The sequence below is a fragment of the Meles meles genome, chromosome 3, assembly GCF_922984935.1.
Source record: "Meles meles chromosome 3, mMelMel3.1 paternal haplotype, whole genome shotgun sequence".
Taxonomy (NCBI): domain Eukaryota; kingdom Metazoa; phylum Chordata; class Mammalia; order Carnivora; family Mustelidae; genus Meles; species Meles meles.
Genome location: NC_060068.1, coordinates 3,849,220 through 3,870,219, shown reverse-complemented (window position 1 = coordinate 3,870,219; position 21,000 = coordinate 3,849,220).

Genomic DNA, 21,000 nt, shown 5'->3' with positions numbered 1-21,000 from the left:
ACCAACAGAGTCCCTCCTCTGTGCATTCTGGGACTCAGTAGGCATGCCAGTCGGTCCCATGCCCACCTCAATGCACAGCAACTGCTCCTTTCCCAGCAGCCATGGGCAGTCTGCACTGCCTTGTGCATAGTCCTTGGCACCTGTCCACACACACACACTGCTGTTGGACATTGTGCCTGCACACCTCCCTGTGTGCCGTCCAGCCATGCTGGCGCTCACACTTATGCTGTGGTTCAGCAGTTCCTCTTCACAGACTTGTTCCGTCCCATCAGTCTCCACCCCTGGAACTTCTGCATGCATTCATTCCTCCCAGACACCACACATGTCCCTCCAACACCAGTGCTCAGGCTCCTCTCCAGGCAGCTGCATGGTTTGCCCACTTGCCGTGTGCAGCTCAACGACCTGTGCATGTGGGCTCCCCTCCAGCACACCTGCACTGTTTTCACAGTTGCTCCTCCTCTTCATCAAGTCTTTGGTTCTAGCACACCCACTTGGTGCTGTTTGATGACATCTCCCTGAACACTCACAGGCCAGGTGCAAACTCGGCGTCGTTGTGCTCCCCGTGGCTCCTTCTCCACAGCCACGTTGTGCCATCTAGTGGGGCTTGTGCCTTCACAGTGAAAGCCCATGACCATGGCACATGCGGTGATTCATCAGTCCTTCTGGCGCCTTCATGCTGTGCCGTCCACCCCACTAAACCACCCAGAACTGCCACGTGTGGTTCACCAGCTGCTGGCTCCATGTTGCTCTCGCTTCGGTTCTTTTGGACACCCCCTTGCATTTGACAATCTGCACCATCACTAGGCCTGGGCCTGAGCCGTGCTGGGCAAGTGGCTGACATCTGCAGCCATTGGGGAGGAGGGGGCTCACTCAGCATTGTCCCCATTGTTCACCCAGCTCTTGCCTCTGCAGCGGGACATGTTGGCAGTAGGAGACCGGGTGCACTGGAGACTCCCTGGCTTGCCTGGTGGAGCCCTTCAACTCCTCATCCCAGGAAAGGACCTGGAAGGGCACTCCAGCCAGCTCAGGGCAAGTGTGTCTCCCAGCTGGATTGGAACCATTCTGGTATTTCATGGGTGAGGCAGTGTGCGTGCTGCCCATGGGTCATCCTTTCTGGTAGCTCTCCTCTGCTCAGGTCCTCAATGGAAAAGTTTGCACCCCCCATGACTTAACCAGGACATAGTCATCAGGCATCACCCAGACAGGAGTGACCACAGTGGGTGCCATTTCTGGGGTGAACTCTTGTGCAAGGCATTGTGGGGATGCTGGAACTCCTTGTGTACAGGGAGCAGGAATGCTTATGGAACAAGGTGCCGCTGTGTCCAAATTCTGCATCACAAATCTTTACCATGGATAAGAAACCAGCAGCAAAAGAAGTTCTGAGGTCCCAGACAGAACCCCAGGAGGATTTAAGTCTAGGCAAAGCCAAAAAACAGATGCAATGAAAAGAAGGGGCACCGGCACCCCAATGTTCATAGCAGCAATGCCCACAGTTACCAAACTGTGGAAGGAGCCGAGACGCCCTTCAATGGATGAATGGATAAAGAAGATGTGGTCCATATATACAAGGGAAGATGACTCAGCCATCAGAAAGGATGAATACCCAGCATTTACATTGATATGGATGGACCTGGAGGGGATTATGCTGAGTGAAATAAGTCAATCAGAGAAAGTCGAACATAAGGAATAACATGGAGGACATTAGGAGAAAGAAGGGAAAAATGAATGGGGGGGGGGTAATCGGAGGAGGAGACAAACCATGAGACACTGTGCACTCTGGGAAACAAACTGAGGGTTACAGAGGGGAGGAGGTGGGGGGTGGGGGTAGCCTGGTGATGGTATTAAGAAGGGCACATGCTATGATGAGCACTGAGTGTTATACACAACTACTGAATCATTGAACAATACATCAAAAACTAATGATGACTGTACAGTGGCTAACTGAACATAATAACAATAAAAAAGTAAATCTAGGTAAAGGGTTGGCCATGAGGCCCTTGGGGACGGTTACGGAGGTCATTTCCCGCCTGCCTTTAGTCCACTCACCAATCATCTTCCTTTGGCCTCTTCCTTTCCACATTGCACATTCTCGCCTGTTTTGTTTTTGCTTTTGTACGATTTTGCCCACTTGGGGCTGATGAAGTCCTGGCATTTGTTCTTGAAAACTATAATTTCCCAATCGGTGGTCAGAAGGAATCTTAGCAAGAGAAGCAGAGTGCGTTCCCTCTTCCCCCAAATTGTCCTGAGAATGGGAATGGTCCTGGCAACTGCTATTCTTAAAGGCTCCCAAATTTTAGTGGTCGCTGTGCCTGTGAAGCCAGGTCCTGGCTTCAACCTCTAAAAGCCAGGATACTGAGGGGCTGTCTCTGCTTGTGTCCAGGGTCCCCAGACTGAAGTGTCCTCTGAGCAAAGGGCATCTGGGTGTGTCTCAGTGAATGGGGAGTGAGTCTGTGTTTCATTTAAACACAGGAAATGAAATAACACAATCACAACTGCCAGCTGTGGTAGAAAGAGGATTTTAAAACAGTAGTCAAGTGTAGCTTTTGCTATTTATGACAAATAGTGTCCAAATCAGTAAACTTTTTTTCCTGTTGTACAAAAATTCAATTGCTCTTTCAGCTCTTCTGAAACTGTCCCTTCCCACTGACCACAGTTCCTGTGGTCTCAAAGCCGCTGGTGCCTGGCATTGGCAGGGGCATGAGAGAGCATCAGTGGGACCCAGCTGCCCCTCCTCACTTGGAAAAGAGCGAGGTGTGTGAAGAGAGTCTCTCCTCTCCTGGGCGAGGAGCGGGGGGGGGGGGGGGGGGGCACTCTCGCTCACCATTGGCCTTGAGGATAGAATCTGAGATTCCACCCACCCTGAGAAAGGCTAGAGCAGTGGGAAGCAGAGCCTGGAGCCTCAGGAGGGTTATGGGCAGATGCAGACACGAGGAAACAATGGCAGTCATCAGACCCCTGAGTGCTCTGTTGTGCCTGTGGGCACAGGTGGCAGGGGACCATAGCTGTGCAGGGGTGAGGGGAATTCCTGGCTGCAGGCAGGGCTCTGTGCCCATTGGCTGTGCTCTTCTGCTGGGGTCAGCTAGTCCTCTGGCTCTCAGAAAGCAGACGGTGCCTAAGGCAGCAGGTGCAGCAGGTGCTCCACAGGGTTCCAGGCTGGGCTATCAACCTTCAGGTAACCCAGCCATAAGGGAGGTTCAGCGTCTGTGGTGACTTGGGCTGACCTGCCGGGGGGGGGGGGGGGGGGGGGAGGGAGGGAGGGGAGGCTGGCCTGAGCCACTCCAGTTTGTGGGTGTTCAGCTACCCGGTCCGCCAAAGCCTAGAGATGGCGATCCTGAGGCTGGAATTGCACTTCATGAACTAAAACAAAGTAAACTTAAAAAGAATGTTAGAGTAGTGACTAACGTAACTGAGAATAGGAAAGCAGTAGAGAAAGTCAGCAGAAATTGCTTTTTAAAAAAATTTGCGAGTGGGAGACGAAGTGTAAAAGACTGTGGACTCTTGAGAAACAGGGTTTTGGAGGGGAGGGAGTGGGGGGGTTAGGTGAGCCTCCTGGGGGTTATTATGGAGGCCACAGATTGATGGAGCACTGGGTGTGGTGCATAAACAATGAATCTTGGAACACTGGAAAGAAATAAAATAAAGTTTAAAAAAATGAAAAAAATTGTAAGAACAGCTAGATTGACTAAGAGAAATGTAGACAGGACTCAAATAAAAGGGTTTATTATAAGAGACTATGAACAACTGAACATCAAATTGGATAATCTAGATGAAATCCACAAATTCCTAGAAACAGAGAAAAAGTACAAAACCTTTTACTGGTGAATCCTACTAAACATTTAAAGAAAAATTACCACCAATTCTTATCTCCCGAATAAGAGACCAAGATGTTTGTCCACCTGTAGACAGCAACTCTCCAGACCCTACTTTGGCTGCTCCTCTGTGGCGATCTTCTAGGCAGAAGAGGGAAAGTGACCATCTGTGTCCGTCTCCTTCTTCATAAGGAGGACTGTCCCCTCCTTGGGGGAAGGGCTGCCCCTCAAGTATGGGCTGTGGGGGTTTGCATGGGTACTGTTATGGGCTCCTCTGCCTGGGTGTCCTCTGAATCTGCTGCGTGTCTGCCTTCCCCCAGCACCTTCTCCCCAATCCTGGCTGCCTGGCTGGACTAGTCCCTGGAGGGTTTCTGTCAGCTTCCATACCTTCCTTTCTAAGATGCTAGTGGACCAAGCAGACCTGAGCATGCCTGGTTTGGACCTGCCGCTCTGCCCAGATGCTCTTGCCCAGCTGGACCCCACGGAGGCAGAGCCAGAGGGCCAGGAGACCTAGCCAGATGACGGTGAGGGCGATGGTCCAGGAAGACAGGAGCAGAGAGTGACCTCAGCCCATGACTCTGGCGAACTGCAGTCTGGGGACACTTCTTAGGATGTACCTCTGGGGTTGGTCTGGGTTTCTCTTCAAGGCAATAGGGTGTTTTCTGTTTTGGGAAAGTCACATGGTAAGGTGATCATATGGGTTAAACAGTCCTCTGCCTGCAGCTCAAGTCAGCTCTAAGGCCAGTTCTAGAGCTAATGACAGCCGTGTCGTCAGCGCAACCTCCAGCACCAGCTCCAGAACCAGGTGCAGACCCAGAGCTGCCTCTCTGGGTCTCGTTCCAGGGCCACTTCCAGAGTTATAGCCAGCTCTGCCTCCAGCTCCAGCTCCAGCTCCAGCTCCAGAACCAGTTCTGTGCTAGCACAGCATCAGTCTAGCACCAGCTTCAGAGCTGAGGCCCATCCCAGCTCCAGAGTTACAGCCAGCTCCAGAGCTAGCATGAGCGCAAGCTACCAGAATAGAGCAAGCTCCACTGCCGTCTCTACCACAGCTCCAGAGCTAGCTCCAGCTTCAGCACAAGTTCTAACATCAGCTCCAAGGGGCCCGACAGCTCTTTTGGCAGCTTCAAAATTAAAACACGTCCAATCCAGTTCCAGAGCCAACTCCGGCACTATCTCCAGTGCCAGACAGAGAGATGGAGGCAACTGCAGCACCAGCTCTTGCCGTAGCTCTCAAGTGAGAGCTGCGCTGGCACAGCTCCATGCTAGCTCTGGAGCGAGAGTCACTCACCATCTGTGAAGCCACCAAAGACGCCAGCTCCATCATCAGGTCTGGCACCAACAGAGACACAGAGACAGAGACTGCAACACCACCAGTTCCTGCACTGGCTCCAGAAAGAGCTCTCGGTCCAGAACTGGTTCCAGAGCTAGAAACAGTGCCAGCTTCTGAGTAAGAGCTAACTCTACCACCAAGCCTAGGACTAGTTCCCACCAGACACCAGAATAACCATCCCTGCTCTGTTGCTCCCTTGGGGCCCTTGGTGGATAACATTCACACTGCAGCTCAGGTGGGATTCTGGGGAATAAAATTCACCTGTGGGTGTAAGCAGGCGTGGGCTCCCCAGTGCCCTGTGGGCAGAGGAGTGGGTGGTAGGTTCCAGGTCTGGGAGAAGGACTGTGAGCCTCCCCTGTGTCCCTGGGTGCCCACTTCACTCCAAAGCCATCTCATCAGGCCTGGACAATGATGATGGACCCACTGCCAAGTGAAGACCCAAGGCTCTAATGAGGGTGGTCGTCTTTCTAGACTCTGGCTGGATTTGGAGTCTAATGCTCGGCCACATTCTGAACCACACCAGCTCCTCGGTCTCTTGAGTCCCCAAGCCACTCTACTGGAAGGACCACCACGGGTCTTGAACATAGTGGGACATCCCCGGAGGAGTCCAACAGACACTTTTCTGATCTTGCAGAATGCTTCAGGTGACCTGTTCCACACACCCAACTTGTAGAGGAGGAAATAGACCTTCTCTCCTGTAGCCCATCCACATGAGGGTTGGGCACAGGCCCTATCCTCTCCAGGATGCTTCACCAATGACCCTGACCCAGGCAAGCCCCATGGTGCGTCAGCCTGGCATCTTCCCCTCCTCTTCCTCTGGGCCTGGCCATGCAGCTACAAGGCTGGCAGAGCTGTCTCCAACCTCTTTCTCCTTCACCCTTGCCACCTCCAGTGTCTGCTCCTCCTCAGGCTCCCCACCCATGCTCCTCACCTGGAAGTCACTGTGTATGGGGGCTGGGGGTGGGAGGATGCCCAGAGGAACAGAGACTACAGGGGAGGTCAATCATGTTCTTGGGAGATCTCATTCTCAAAACATAGCCTGTGGGAAGAATTGAGTGAGCATAGTAGGTTGAGAGGTAGAACCAGTGGTCTCATGTCAGAGACAGGGGTGAAGTGTGCTGAGCCAGACCAGCCATTAGGGAGTGGGCTTCTGGGCTGGAATTGAGCTGCAGTTTCTGACTGGGTCTGTGTTCAGGTTGGAGTGTGGGTTTAGTGCCGAGGGTTCAGAGTTGGAGCAGAATTGTGAGATCATATGTTAAATCTACGTTTAGCTTTTGGATGAACTGCTGGACTCTTTCACAGTGACTGAGACATTTTACATTCTCATTAGTGATGTGCTAGGGTTCCAGTTTCTTCACATTCACCAACTCATGTCCATTGTGTTTATAATAGTGCTTCTGATGGGTGTGAGGAGACACAGGCTGTGGTCTTGATTGGTAATCCCCCAAAGGGCTGTCCACTGCGACCCGGCCATCTTGCCACCTATCACCCTATTCTATTCACCTCTCCCATCTGCTCTTGGTCACTGCTCTCCTCAGGATCTCTGATGTCTCCTTTTCCATAATGTCCTATAGAGGGAAGCGCAAGCATGTAATCTGCTCAGTTTGGCTGCTTTCACATAATCATACGCATTGAGATCCATCAGTGTCCTTGCATGGACATGAGAGATCATTCCTTCATACTGCTGACTAGTATTCCATTCATGGGTGTTACATGTACCTCACGAGGCTATTAATTCACCTTTTGGAGGATACTCGGACTTTATTTTTTAAAATTGTATTTATTTTTAAATTTATTTTCAGTGTTCCAGACTTCATTGTTTATGCACCACACCCTGTGCTCCATGCAATATGTGCCCTCCCTAATGCCCACCACCTTGTTCCCCCAACCTCCCACTTCCCAATCCTCCAAAAACCTCAGTTTGTTTTTCAGAATCCACAGTCTCGCATGCTTCATCTCCCCCTCCAATTTCCCCCAACTCCCTTCTCCTCTCCATCTCCCCGTGTCCTCCATGTTATTTCTTATGCTCCACAAATAAGCAAAAACATATAATAATTGACTCTCTCTGTTTGACTTATTTCACTCAGCGTAATCTCTTCCAGTCCCATCCATGTTGAGACAAAAGTTGGGTATTCATCCTTTCTGATGGAGGCATAATACTCCATAGTATATATGGACCACATCTTCCTTATCTATTCGTATCCAAAGGCATCTTGGTTCTTTCCACAGTTTGGCAACTGTATCCATTGCTGCTATGAACATTGGGGTAGAGCTGGCCCTTCTTTTCACTACATCTGTATCTTTGGGGTAAATAAATATCCAGTAGTGCAATTGCGGGGCCATAGGGAAACTCTATTTTGAATTTCTTAGTCTCTATTTTTATTCTTAATTTCTCCACACTGTTTTCCAAAGTGGCTGCACCAACTTGCATTCCCACCAACAGTATAAGAGGGTTCCCCTTTCTCCACATCCTCTCCAACACACGTTGTTTCCTGTCTTGCTAATTTTGGCCATTCTAACTGGTGCAATGTAGTTTTGATTTGAATCTCCCTGATGGCTAGTGATGATGAACATTTTTCATGTGTCTGTTAGCCATTTGTATGTCTTCATTGGAGAAGTGTTTGTTCATATCTTCTGCCCATTTTTTGATATGATTATCTGTTTTGTGTGTGTTGAGTTTGAGGAGTTCTTTATAGATCCTGGATATCAGCCCTTTTCTGTATTGTCATTTGCGAATATCTTCTCCCATTCCGTGGGTTGCCTCTTTGTTTGGTTGACTGTTTCCTTTGCTGTGCAGAAGCTTTTGATCTTGATGAAGTCCCTAAAATTCATTTTCGCTTTTGTTTCCTTTGCTTTGGAGAGATACTTTGAAAGAAGTTGCTGTGGCTGATATCGAAGAGGTTACTGCCTATGTTCTCCTCTAGGATTCTGATGGAGTCCGGCCTCACGTTGAGGTCTTTTATCCATTTCCAGTTTATCTTTGTCTATGGTATAAGAGAATGGCTGAGTTTCATTCTTCTACATATAGCTGTCCAATTTTCCCAGCACCATTTATTGAAGAGACTGTCTTTTTTCCACTGTATATTTTTTCCTGTTTTGTCGAAGATTATTTGACCATAGAGTTGAGGGTCCATATCTGGGCTCTCCACTCTGTTCCACTGGTCTATGTGTCCATTTTTATGCCAGTATCATGCTGTCTTGGTGATCACAGCTTTATAGTAAAGCTTAAATCAGGTAACGTGATGCCGCCAGATTTGTGTTTCTTTTTCAACATTTCTTTAGCAATTCGGGGTCTCTTCTGATTCCATACAAATTTTAGGATTATTTGCTCCAGCTCTTTGAAAAATGCCAGTGGAATTTTGATCGGAATGACATTGAAATTATAGATTGCTCTAGGCAGTATAGACATTTTAACAATGTTTATTCTTCCGATCCAAGAGCATGGAACAGTCTTCCATCTTTTATTTTTTTTGGTGTGTGTCTTCTTCAATTTCTGTAGTTCCTTGAGTACAGATCCTTTACCTCTTTGGTTAGGATTATTCCCAGGTAATTTATGGTTCTTGGTGCTGTAGTAAATGGAATCGATTCTCTAATTTCCCTTTCTGTATTTTCACTGTTAGTGTATAAAAAAGCCACTGATTTCTGTACATTTACTTTGTATCCTGCCACATTACTGAATTGCTGTATGAATTCTAGTAGTTTGGGGGTAGAGTTTTTTAGGTTTTCTATGTAAAGTATCATGTCATGTGCAAAGAGAGAGAGTTTGACTTCTTCATTGCCAATCTGAATACCTTTTATTTCTCCTTGTTTTCTGATTGCTGTTGCTAGGACTTCTAATACTATGTTGAACAAGAGTGGTGAGAGTGGGCATCCTTGTCGTGTTCCTGACGTCAACGGGAAGGCTATCAGCTTTTTCCAATTGAGGATGATGGTTGCCATGGCTCTTTTATTATTATTATTTTTTAAAATTTCCTTTCAGCATAACAGTGTTCATTGTTTTTGCACCACACCCAGTGCTCCATGCAACATGTGCCCTCACTAATACCCACCACCTTGTTCCCCCAACCTCCCACCCCTCACCCCTTCTAGACCCTCAGGTTGTTTTTCAGAGTCCATAGTCTCTCATGGTTCACCTCCCCTTCCAATTTCCCTCAACTCCCATCTCCTCTCCATCTCCCCATGTCCTCCATGTTCTTTGTTATGCTTCACAAATAAGTGAAACCATTGACTTATTTCACTTATTTCACTCAGCATAATCTCTTCCAGTCCCATCCATGTTGCTACAAAAGTTGGGTATTCATCCTTTCTGATGGAGGCATAATACTCCATATTGTATATGGACCACATCTTCCTTATCCATTCGTCCGTTGAAGGGCATCTTGGTTCTTTCCACAGTTTGGCAACCGTGCCATGGGTTTTTCATAGATTTTATGAAGTTCGGGAATGTTCCCTCTATCCCTATACTCTGAAGCGTTTTAATCTGGAATGGATGTTGGATTTTGTCAAATGTTTTTTCTGCATCAATTGAGAAACCATGTGGTTTTTCTCTCTTCTCTTATTGATTTGTTCTATCACATTAATTGATTTGTGAATGTTGAACCATCCTTGCAACCCAGGGATAAATTCCACCTGGTTATGGTGGATAATCTTTTTAATGTGCTGCTGGATCCTGTTTGCTAGGATCTTGTTGAGAATCTTTGCATCCATATTCATCAGGGATATTGGTCTGAAATTCTCCTTTTTGGTGGGGTCTTTGCCTGGTTTGGGGATCAGGGTAGTGCTGGCTTCATTAAAAGAGTCTGGAAGTTTTCTTTCTGCTTCAGTTTTTTGAAACAGCTTGAGGAGAATAGGTGTTATTTCTTCTTTGAAAGTTTGGTAGAATTCCCCAGAGAATCCATCAGGTCCTGGGCTCTTGTTTTTTGGGAGGTTTTTGATCATTGCTTCAATCTCTTTACTAGATGTTGGCCTATTCAGGTTGTCAATTTCTTCCTGGTTCAATTTTGGGAATTTACAGTTTTCCAGGAATGCATCCATTTCATCTAGGTTGCTTAACTTATTGGCATATATCTGTTGATAATAATTTCTGATGATTGTTTCTATTTCCTTGGTGCTAGTTGTGATCTCTCCCTTTTAATTCATAATTTTATTAATTTGGGCCCTCTCTCTTTCCTTTTGGATTAGTTTAGCCAATGCTTTATCGATCTTATTGACTCTTTCAAGAAGCCAACTTCTAGTTTCATTGATGCGTTCTAGTGTATCTCTAGTCTCTACCTCATTGATTTCTGGTATAATCTTGATTATTTCCCTTCTTGTCTGTGGAGTTGGCTTAATTTGTAGTTGATTCTCCAGTTCTTTAAGGTGTAAAGACAGTTGGTGTATTCTGGATTTTTCTTTTTCTTTCTTTCTTTTCTTTTTCTTTTTCTTTTTTTTTTTTTTAGGAAGGCTTGGATGGATATGTATTTCCCCCTTAGAACCGCCTTTGCTGTATCCCATAGATTTTGGACAGAAGTGTCTTCATTCTCATTGGTTTTCATGCACTATTTAAGTGCTTTTTTGATCTCCTGGTTGATCCAAGCATTCTTAAGCAAGGTGGTCTTTAGCTTCCAGGTGTTTGAATTCCTTCCGAATTTTTCTGTGGTTGAGCTCCAGTTTCAAAGCATTGTGATCTGAGAATATGCCGGGAATAATCTCAATCTTTCGATTTCAGTTGAGCCCTGATTTGTGACCCAGTATGTGGTCTATTCTGGAGAAGGTTCCATGTGCACTGGAGAAGAATGTGTATTCTGTTGTTTTAGGGTGGAATGTTCTGTATATATCTATGAGATCCATCTGGTCCAATGTATCATTCAATGCTCTTGTTTCTTTACTGATTTTCTCCTTGGATGATCTATCTATTACTGAGAGAGGTGTGTTAAGATTCCCTACTATTAATGTATTCATATCAATATGACTCTTTATCTTGATTAAAAGTTCTCTTATGTAGTTGGATGCTCCCATATTGGGGGCATAAATATTTACAATTGTTAGATCTTCTTGGTGGATATGTTCTTTAAGAATGATGTAGTGTCCTTTTGTATCTCTGACTACAGTCTTTACTTAAAATCTAATTTACCTGATATGAGAATTGCTACCCCAGCCTCTTTTTGAGGCCCATTGGCATGAAAGATGCTTCTCCATCCCTTCACTTTCAGTCTGGGTGTATCCTTAGGTTCAAAATGGGTCTCTTGTAGACAACATATGGATGGGTCCTGCTGTTTTATCCAATCTGCAACCCTGTGTTGTTTTATGGGAGCATTTATTCCATTCACGTTGAGAGTGATTATTGAGAGACGTTTTTATTGGCATCATGTTACCTGTGAAGTCTTTGTTTCAATAGATTATCTCCATAAATTTCTGTTTAATGATATTCTTAGATTTTTTCCTCTTTTATAGAGCCCCCTTTAATATTTCTTGTAGTGCCAGCTGGGTGGTCACATACTCTTTTAAATCTTGCCAGTCTTGGAAGCTCTTTATCTCTGCATCCATTTTGAATGTCAGTCTTTCTGAATAAAGTATTCTCGGCTGCATGTTCTTCTCATTTAGTGCCCTGAATACATGTTTCCAGCCCTTTCTGGCTTGCCAGGTTTCTGTGAACAGGTCTGACGTTATTCTGATGGGCTTTCCTCTGTACGTAAGGAATCTCTTCCCCTAGCTGCTTTCAAGAGCTCCTGTCTAAAATTATGATTCATTGTTTTCACAATGAGATGTCTTGAGGTCTTTCTAGATTCTATGGTCTTGGAGGGAGCCCTTTCTGCCTCTAGGACACAAATGCTGGTTACATTCGCCAGATTGGGAAAATTTTCATGGACATTTGTTCCACTATATTCTCTAGTCTTCTTTCTTTCTCCTCCCCATCAGGGACTCCAATAATTCTGACTTTGGAATGTTTCATGGTATCATTTATTTCCCTAATTCTGTTTTCATGGCTTCTAAGCTGTTTGTTCCGGGCTTTCTCTTGATCCCTTTTCTCTATCAGTTTGCCCTCTAGATCACCAATTCTATCTTCTGCCTCAGTTACCCTAGCTGTTAGAGAATTTAGATTAGATTGGAACTCATTGAGAGCATTGTTAACATCATGCCTGGTGACTTTCACTTCTTCCCTAATCCATTCTATTTTGTCATTAAAGGCATTCTCCAACCTAGCCATTGCCTCGATAATTGTTAGCCTGAATTCCCTTTCAGACCCACTGTTTATGTCCATATCCAATAGCTCTGATTGAGAGGGCACAGTCTTTGAATTTTTACTCTGTTGGGCATCCCTCCTCCTTGTCATTTTGGTGAGAGATGGCTGAAGGGATATGTAGCTGATTGTATCAACCATGGTGCAGGCAGGGTGCACTCTGGAATGCTTCTGAGCAATTGGAAGTACCCACCAAATAGAAAGAGAAAAGAAAAGAGAGAGAGAGAATGAGAGAGAGAGAGAGAGAGAGAGAGAGAGAATTAAAAAAAGAAAGAAAGAAAAATAAAAAAGAAGACCCAGCCCTAATGATCCCCAGAGGTAAGATTTATAAAGTATACAAACAAAAACAAACAAAAAGACTAACAAAAGTAAATGAGAAGAAAAAAAAGAACCCAGACAAAATGAACCCCAAGTATAAAATTTAGATACTACCAGAAGAAAAACAAATACACAGAAACACTGATAGAAGAAAAAATGGGAGGGTGGTTATAAATTCTCAGTGTGGGTGAGGAAAGTTATTTTTATTCTTCCTGGATGTATCTTGATATCTTTAATAAAGGACTCAACTTTCCTGAGATAAAGGGGCATCAGAACTGGTTTATATGTAGGCATATCATTGATTGGGGAAATGGGATTAACTTGAAGCTTGTCTCCATATGAATATTAAAAAAATAAAAAATAAAAAAAACAGAAAAGCAAAAGAAAAACACAGGTATACGTATCAAAAGAGTTCAAGTTAAATGATTATTATGGAATTTGTTGTACTGAACATCTCATTGTGACGGTAAATAGGTTAAAAATTATTAAAAAATTGAAAAGATTGAGAATAGTGGGAACGAATTAAAAATAAAAGTTGTATCTATAAGAACTCCTCAAACTCAGCACACACAAAACAGATAATCCTATCAAAAAATGGGCAGAAGATATGAACAGACACTTCTCCAATGAAGACTTACAAATGGCTATCAGATACATGAATAAATGCTCATCATCACTCGCCATCAGGGAGATTCAAATTAAAACCACATTGAGATATCACCTTACACCAGTTAGAATGGCCTAAATTAGCAAGATAGGAAACAACGTGTGTTGGAGAGGATGTGGAGAAAGGGGAATCCTCTTCCACTGTTGGTGGGAATGCAAATTGGTGCAGCCAACTGCTCCATATGGTTCTTATTCTTTCTTTTATTAATGTATTGTATCACATTGATTTGCAGATGTTGAACCAACCTTGCAGCCCAGGAATAAATCCCACTTGGTCATGGTGAATAATCCTTTTAATGTACTGCTTGATCCTATTGGTTAGTATTTTGGTGAGAATTTTTGCATCTGTATTCATCAAGGATATTGGTCTGTAATTCTTCTTTTTTGTGGGGTCTTTGTCTGGTTTTGGGATCAAGGTGATGCTGGCCTCATACAATGAGTTTGGAAGTTTTTCTTCCATTTCTGTTTTTTCTATTAGTTTCAGGAGAATCAGTATTAATTCTTCTGTAAATATTTGGTAGAATTCCCCTGGGAAGCCATCTGACCCTGGGCTCTTGTTCATTGGGAGATTTTTGATGACTGCTTCAATCTCCTTACTCATTATGGGTCTGTTCAGGTTTTTCTATTTCTTCCTGGTTCAGTTGTGGTAGTTTATATGTCTCTAGGATTGCATCCATTTCTTCCAGCTTGTCAAATTTGCTGACGTATTGTTGCTCTTAATATGTTCTTATAATTGTTTGTATTTCTTTGGTGTTGGTTGTGATCTCTCTTCTTTCACTCATGATTTTATTTACTTGGATTGTTTCCTTTTTCTTTTTGATAAGTCTGGCCAGGGGTTTATCAATCTTATTAATATTTCAAAGAACCAGCTCCTAGTTTCATTGATCTGTTCTACTGTTCTTTTGGTTTCTATTTCATTGATTTCTGCTCTGATCTTTATGATTTCTGGTCTCCTGCTTTAGGCTTCCTTTGCTGTCATTTCTCCAGTTCCTTTAGGTGTAGGGTTAGCTTGTGTACTTGAGATCTTTCTTGTTTCTTGAGAAAGGCTTGTTTCACTATATACTTTCCTCTCAGGACCGCCTTTGCTATGTCCCACAGATTTTGAACAGTTGTGCTTTCATTATCATTTGTTTCCATGATTTTTAAAAATTCCTCTTTAATTTTCTGGTTGACCCATTCATTCTTTAGTAGGATGCTCTTTAGCCTCCATGTATTTGAATTCTTTCCAACTTTCCTCTTGTGATTGAGTTCTAGCTTCAGAGCATTGTGGTCAAAAATATGGAGGGAATGATCCCCATCTTTTGATACCAGTTGAGACCTGATTTGTGACCAGGATGTGATCTTTCTGGAGAATGTTCCATATGCTCTAGAGAAAAATGTGTATTCTGTTGCTTTGGGATGGAATGTTCTGAATATATCTGTGATGTCCACCTGGTCCAGTGTGTCATTTAAAGGCTTTATTTCCTTGTAGATCTTTTGCTTGGACAATCTGTCCATTTCAGTGAGGGGGGGGGTGTTAAAGACCCCTACTATTATTGTATTATTATTGATGTGTTTCTTTGATTTTTTATCAATTGATTTATATACCTGGCTGCTCCCATGTTAGAAGCATAGATATTTAAAATTGTTAGATGTTCTTGCTGGACAGACCTTTTGAGTATGATATAGTGTCCTTCCTCATCTTTTATTATAGCCTTTGGCTTAAAACATAATTTACCTGATATAAGAATTGCCACCCTCGCTTTCTTTTGTTGTCCATTATCATGGCAAATTGTTTTCCACTCCCTCACTTTATATCTGGAGGTGTCTTTGGGTATAAAATGAGTTTCTTGTAGACAACTTATTGATGGCTTTTAGTTTTTTATCCATTCTGATGCCCTGTGTCTTTTGATTGGGACATTTAGCCCATTTACATTCAGGGTAAATATTGAAAGATATGAATTTAGTGCTATTGTATTTCCTGTAAGGTGACTGTTACTGTATATTGTCTCTTTTCTGGTCTATTACTTTTATACTCTCTCTTTGCCTAGAGGATCCCTTTCAATATTTCCTGAAGGGCTGTTTTGGTGTTTGCAAATACTTTTTAAAAAATTTTAAAAAAAATTTTACAGAGATCACAAGTAAGTGGAGAGGCAGGCTGAGAGAGGGAGAGAGAGAGAGAGAGAGAGAGAGAGAGAGAGAGGAGGAAGCAGGATCCCCGCTGAGCAGAGAGCCCGACATGGGGCTTGATCCCAGGATCCTGGGATCATGACCTGAGCCTAAGGCAGAGGTTTAATCCACTGAGCCACCCAGGTGCCCCTGCAAATACTTTTAATCTTTGTTTGTCCTGGAAGCTTTTTTATCTCTCCTTCTATATTCAATGATAGTCTAGCTGGTTATAGCATTCTTGGCTGCATATTTTTCTCATTTAGTGCTCTGAATATATCATGCCAGTTCTTTCTGGCCTGCCAGGTCTCTGTGGATAAGTCTGATGCCAGTCTAATATTTCTACCATTGTGTGTTACAGACTTCTTTTTATTTATTTATTTTTTTAATTTTCAGCATAACAGTATTCATTGTTTTTGCACCACATTCAGTGCTCCATGCAATACGTGCCCTCTCTATTACCTACCACCTGTTCCCCAACCTCCCAACCCCGCCCCATCAAAACCCTCAGGTTGTTTTTCAGAGTCCATAATCTCTCATGGTTCATCTCCCCTTCTAATTTCCCTCAACTCCCTCTCCTCTCCATCTCCCCATGTCCTCCACGTTCTTTGTTATGCTCAACAAATAAGTGAAACCATATGATACTTGACTCTCTCTTCTTGACTTATTTCACTCAGTATAAACTCTTCCAGTCCCGTCCATGTTGCTGCAAAAGTTGGGTATTCATCCTTTCTGATGGAGGCATAAAACTCCATAGTGTATATGGGCCTCATCTTCCTTATCCATTCGTCCATTGAAGGGCATCTTGGTTCTTTCCACAGTTTGGTGACCGGGGCCATTGCTGCTATAAACATTGGGGTACAGATGGCTCTTCTTTTCACTACATCTGTATCTTTGGGGTAAATACCCAGTAGTGCAATTGCAGGGCCACAGGGAAGCTCTATTTTTAATATCTTGAGGAATCTCCACACGGTTCTCCAGAGTGGCTGTACCAACTTGCATTCCCACCACCAGTGGAAGAGGGTTCCCCTTTCTCCACAACCTCTCCAACACATGTTGTTTCCTGTTTTGCTAATTTTAGCCATTCTAACTGGTGTAAGGTGATATGTCAATGTGGTTTTAATTTGAATCTCCCTGATGACTAGTGATGATGAGCATTTTTTTCATGTGTCTTATAGCTATTTGTATGTCTTCATTGGAGAAGTGTCTGTTCATATCTTCTGCCCATTTTTTGATATGATTATCTGTTTTGTGTGTGTTGAGTTTGAGGAGTTCTTTAGAGATCCTGGATATCAACCTTTTGTCTGTACTGTTATTTGCAAATATCTTCTCCCATTCCGTGGGTTGCCTTTTTGTTTTGTTGACTGTTTCCTTTGCTGTGCAGAAGCCTTTGATCTTGATGAAGTCCCAAAAGTTCATTTTCACTTTTGTTTCCTTTGCCTTTGGAGACATATCTTGAAAGAAGTTGCTGTGGCTGAGATCAGGAACATGACAAGGATGCCCACTCTCACCACTCTTGTTCAACATAGTATTAGAAGTCCTAGCAATGGCAATCAGACAACAAAGAGAAATAAAAGGTATCCAAATTGGCAAGGAAGAAGTCAAACTCTCTCTCTCTTCGCAGATGACATGATTCTTTATATGGAAAACCCCAAAGACTCCACCCCCAAACTACTAGAATTCATACAGCAATTCAGTAACGTGGCAGGATACAAAGTCAATGTACAGAAATCAGTGGCTTTCTTATACACTAACAATGAAAATACAGAAAGGGAAATCAGAGAATCAATTCCATTTACTATAGCACCAAGAACCATAAGATACCTGGGAATAAACCTAACCAAAGAGGTAAAGGACCTGTACTCGAGGAACTACAGAACAGCCATGAAAGAAGTTGAAGAAGACACAAAAAGATGGAAGACTGTTCCATGCTCTTGGATTGGAAGAATAAACATTGTTAAAATGTCTATACTGCCTAGAGCAATCTATACTTTTAATGCCATTCCGATCAAAATTCCACTGATATCTTTCAAAGAGCTGGAGCAAATAATCCTAAAATTTGTATGGAATCAGAAGAGACCCCGAATTGCTAATGAAATGTTGAAAAACAAAAACAAAACTGGCGGCATCACGTTACCCGATTTCAAGCTTTACTACAAAGCTGTGATCACCAAGACAGCGTGGTACTGGCATAAAAACAGACACATAGACCACTGGAACAGAGTGGAGAGCCCAGATATGGACCGTCAACTCTATGGTGAAATAATCTTCGACAAAACAGGAAAAAATATTCAATGGAAAAAAGACAGTCTCTTCAATAAATGGGAAAACTGGACAGCGATATGTAGAAGAATGAAACTCGACCATTCCCTTACACCGTTCACAAAGATAAACTCGAAATGGATAAAAGACCTCAACATGAGACAGGAATCTATCAGAATCCTAGAGGAGAACATAGGCAGTAACCTCTTCGATATCAGCCACAGCAACTTCTTTCAAGATATGTCTCCAAAGGCCAAGGAAACAAAAGCAAAAATGAACTTTTGGGACTTTATCAAGATCAAAAGCTTCTGCACAGCAAAGAAACAGTCAACAAAACAAAAAGGCAACCCACGGAATGGGAGAGATATTTGCAAATGACAGTACAGACAAAAGGTTGATATCCAGGATCTCTAAAGAACTCCTCAAACTCAACACACACAAAACAGAGAATCATATCGAAAAATGGGCAGAAGATATGAACAGACCCTTCTCCAACAAAGACGTACAAATGGCTATCAGACACATGAAAAAATGTTCATCATCACTAGCCATCAGGGAGATTAAAATGAAAACCACATTGAGATACCACCTGACACCAGTTAGAATGGCTAAAATTAGCAGGACAGGAAACAACATGTGTTGGAGAGGTTGTGGAGAAAGGGGAACCCTCTTCCACTGTTGGTGGGAATGCAAGTTGGTGCAGCCACTTTGGAGAACAGTGTGGAGATTCCTCCAGAAATTAAAAGTAGAGCTTCCCTATGACTCTGCAATTGCACTGCTGGGTATTTACCCCAAAGATACAGATGTAGTGAAAAGAAGGGCCATCTGTACCCCAATGTTTATTGCAGCAATGGCTACGGTCACCACACTGTGGAAAGTACCAAGATGCCCTTCAACGGATGAATGGATAAGGAAGATGTGGTCCATATACACAATGGAGTATTATGCCTCCATCAGAAAGGATGAATACCCAACTTTTGTAGTAACATGGACGGGACTGGAAGAGATTATGCTGAGCGAAATAAGTCAAGCAGAAAGAGTCAAGTATCATATGGTCTCTCTTATTTCTGGAGCATAACAAAGAACATGGAGGACATGGGGAGATGGAGAGGAGAGGGAGTTGAGTGAAACTGGAAGGGGAGATGAACCATGAGAGACTATGGATTCTGAAAAACAACCAGAGGGTTTTGAAGGGGCGGGGGGGTTGGAGGTTGAGGAACCAGGTGGTGGGTAATAGGGAGGGCACGTACTGCATGGAGCACTGGGTGTGATGCCAAAACAATGAACACTGTTATGCTGTAAATAAACAAATAAACAAATAAAAAATAAAAAAAAAGAAGAGAAAATGCGCTTATAGTGCTGTACTGAATTTATTTTTACAAATCCACCTATAAGTGGACCTGGGCATTTCAAAATCTTGTTCGAGGGTCCGCTATCATCCCAGTTACAAGGACACCACCTTAATGACCTATTCACCTGGAGACCCCTTGCTCTGGCACCATCACAGTGGGTATTTAGATTGAATATATGCACTTTAGGAAACTCAAATCTTCATATCATAGCACTGATAGTGGAATAATTTCAGTTGACACTGGCATTGATGAGAAAATAGTATGACCTACTGTTAATGTTAACTTTCTCTGCTGTATTTTAATCCTTTCAGATTTCATGCCACATTGCTTGCCACACTGCCATGCTACTGTATGTTTCTTTTTTTAAGGTTTTATTTATTTACTTGCTAGAGAGAGAGAGCACAAGCAGGGGGAGCAGCAGGCAGAGGGAGAGGCAGACTCCCCACCGGGCAGGGAGCCCGACATAGGACTCGATCCCAGGACCCTGATATTACAACCTGAGCGAAAAGCAGACACTTAGCTGACTGAGCCACCCAGGCTTCTTACCACTGTATGTTTCTTATGGTAAGACAGAGATGAGTTTCCTCATAATTTCAGTAATTATGCATTCAATGAATTGTGATTGGCCTTGGATGAAAATTCTCTTCAGAATATACTGACATCAGAACAAATATAATCCATCTAGAGCACTGAATCATTATTGCCTATAAGTAGTAATTGGACACAAATGAAAAAGTGCACACTCACCATTCAAAAAGAAACTATGCACATTGTTTGAAAATTGACAAGATATAGAAGCAAATACACCCATGCACAGAATGCCGGTCAGGCATCTTGAGAAAGGTGCCACAGTGACAGAGCACTCCAGCCCCACCTTCCCCAACATGCTGTGCTCTGCAGGACCACACAGCCCTGGGAGCACTGCAGTCATACCCAGATGAGGGCCCTGACCCAGGGACCAGCCACCCTTGGAACCAGAAGGTGGGGCTATGGATATGGACACAGGGTTTGGGTTCAGGTCAGCTCAGTCCTAGGTTCGGGTTTGGGCTTTAGGGTTCAGGTTTGGGATCCAGGCTTGGGTTGGGGTTAGGGTTATGGTTCAGATTAGGGTTAGGGTTCATGTATGGGTCAGATTGGGGTTCATGTTTGTGTTCTGGATAAGGATTGGATTTGGGTTGGGTACAGGTTCAGGTCAGGTTCGGTATCAGGTTACGGTTCAGGTTAGGGTTAGGATTTGGATTCATGTATGGTTTCCGGCTGTGGTTTGAGTTAAGATTTGGGATTTGAGGATTGGTTTCTGTTTCAGGGTTAGGATAGGGTTTAGTTTAGTTCTAAGGTTAGGGTTTGAGTTAGGGTTCCAGGACAAGTTCAGGTTCTGGTAAAGCTCATGTTATGGTTCATGTTCTGGTAAAGGTTCAGATGAGTACTTGGTTTTGGGATCTGAGTTCAGTTTTTATTTTCCTGTTCATTTCTTTTTTTTTTTCCGATTTTTTAAATCATGTAATGCTAGTTACTATACAGTACATCATTAGTTTTTGATTTAGTGTTCCATGATTCATTGTTTGCACATAACACCCAGTGCTCCATGAGATATGTGCCCTCCTTATTATCCCTCCCAGACCTAACCCATCCCTCACCCCTCCCCTCTAGATTGTTTCTCAGAGCGCATAGTCTCTCATGGTTCATCTCCTTCTCCAATTCCACCCCTTCATTTTTCCCTTCCTTCTCCTAGTGTCCTCCATGTTATTCCTTACATTCCACAACTAAGTGAAAACCATATGATAATTGACTTTCTCTGCCTGACTTCTTTCACTCAACATAATGTCCTTCAGTTCCATCCACATTGGTGCAAATGGTGGGTATTCATCCTTTTTGATGGCTGAGCAATATTCCATTATA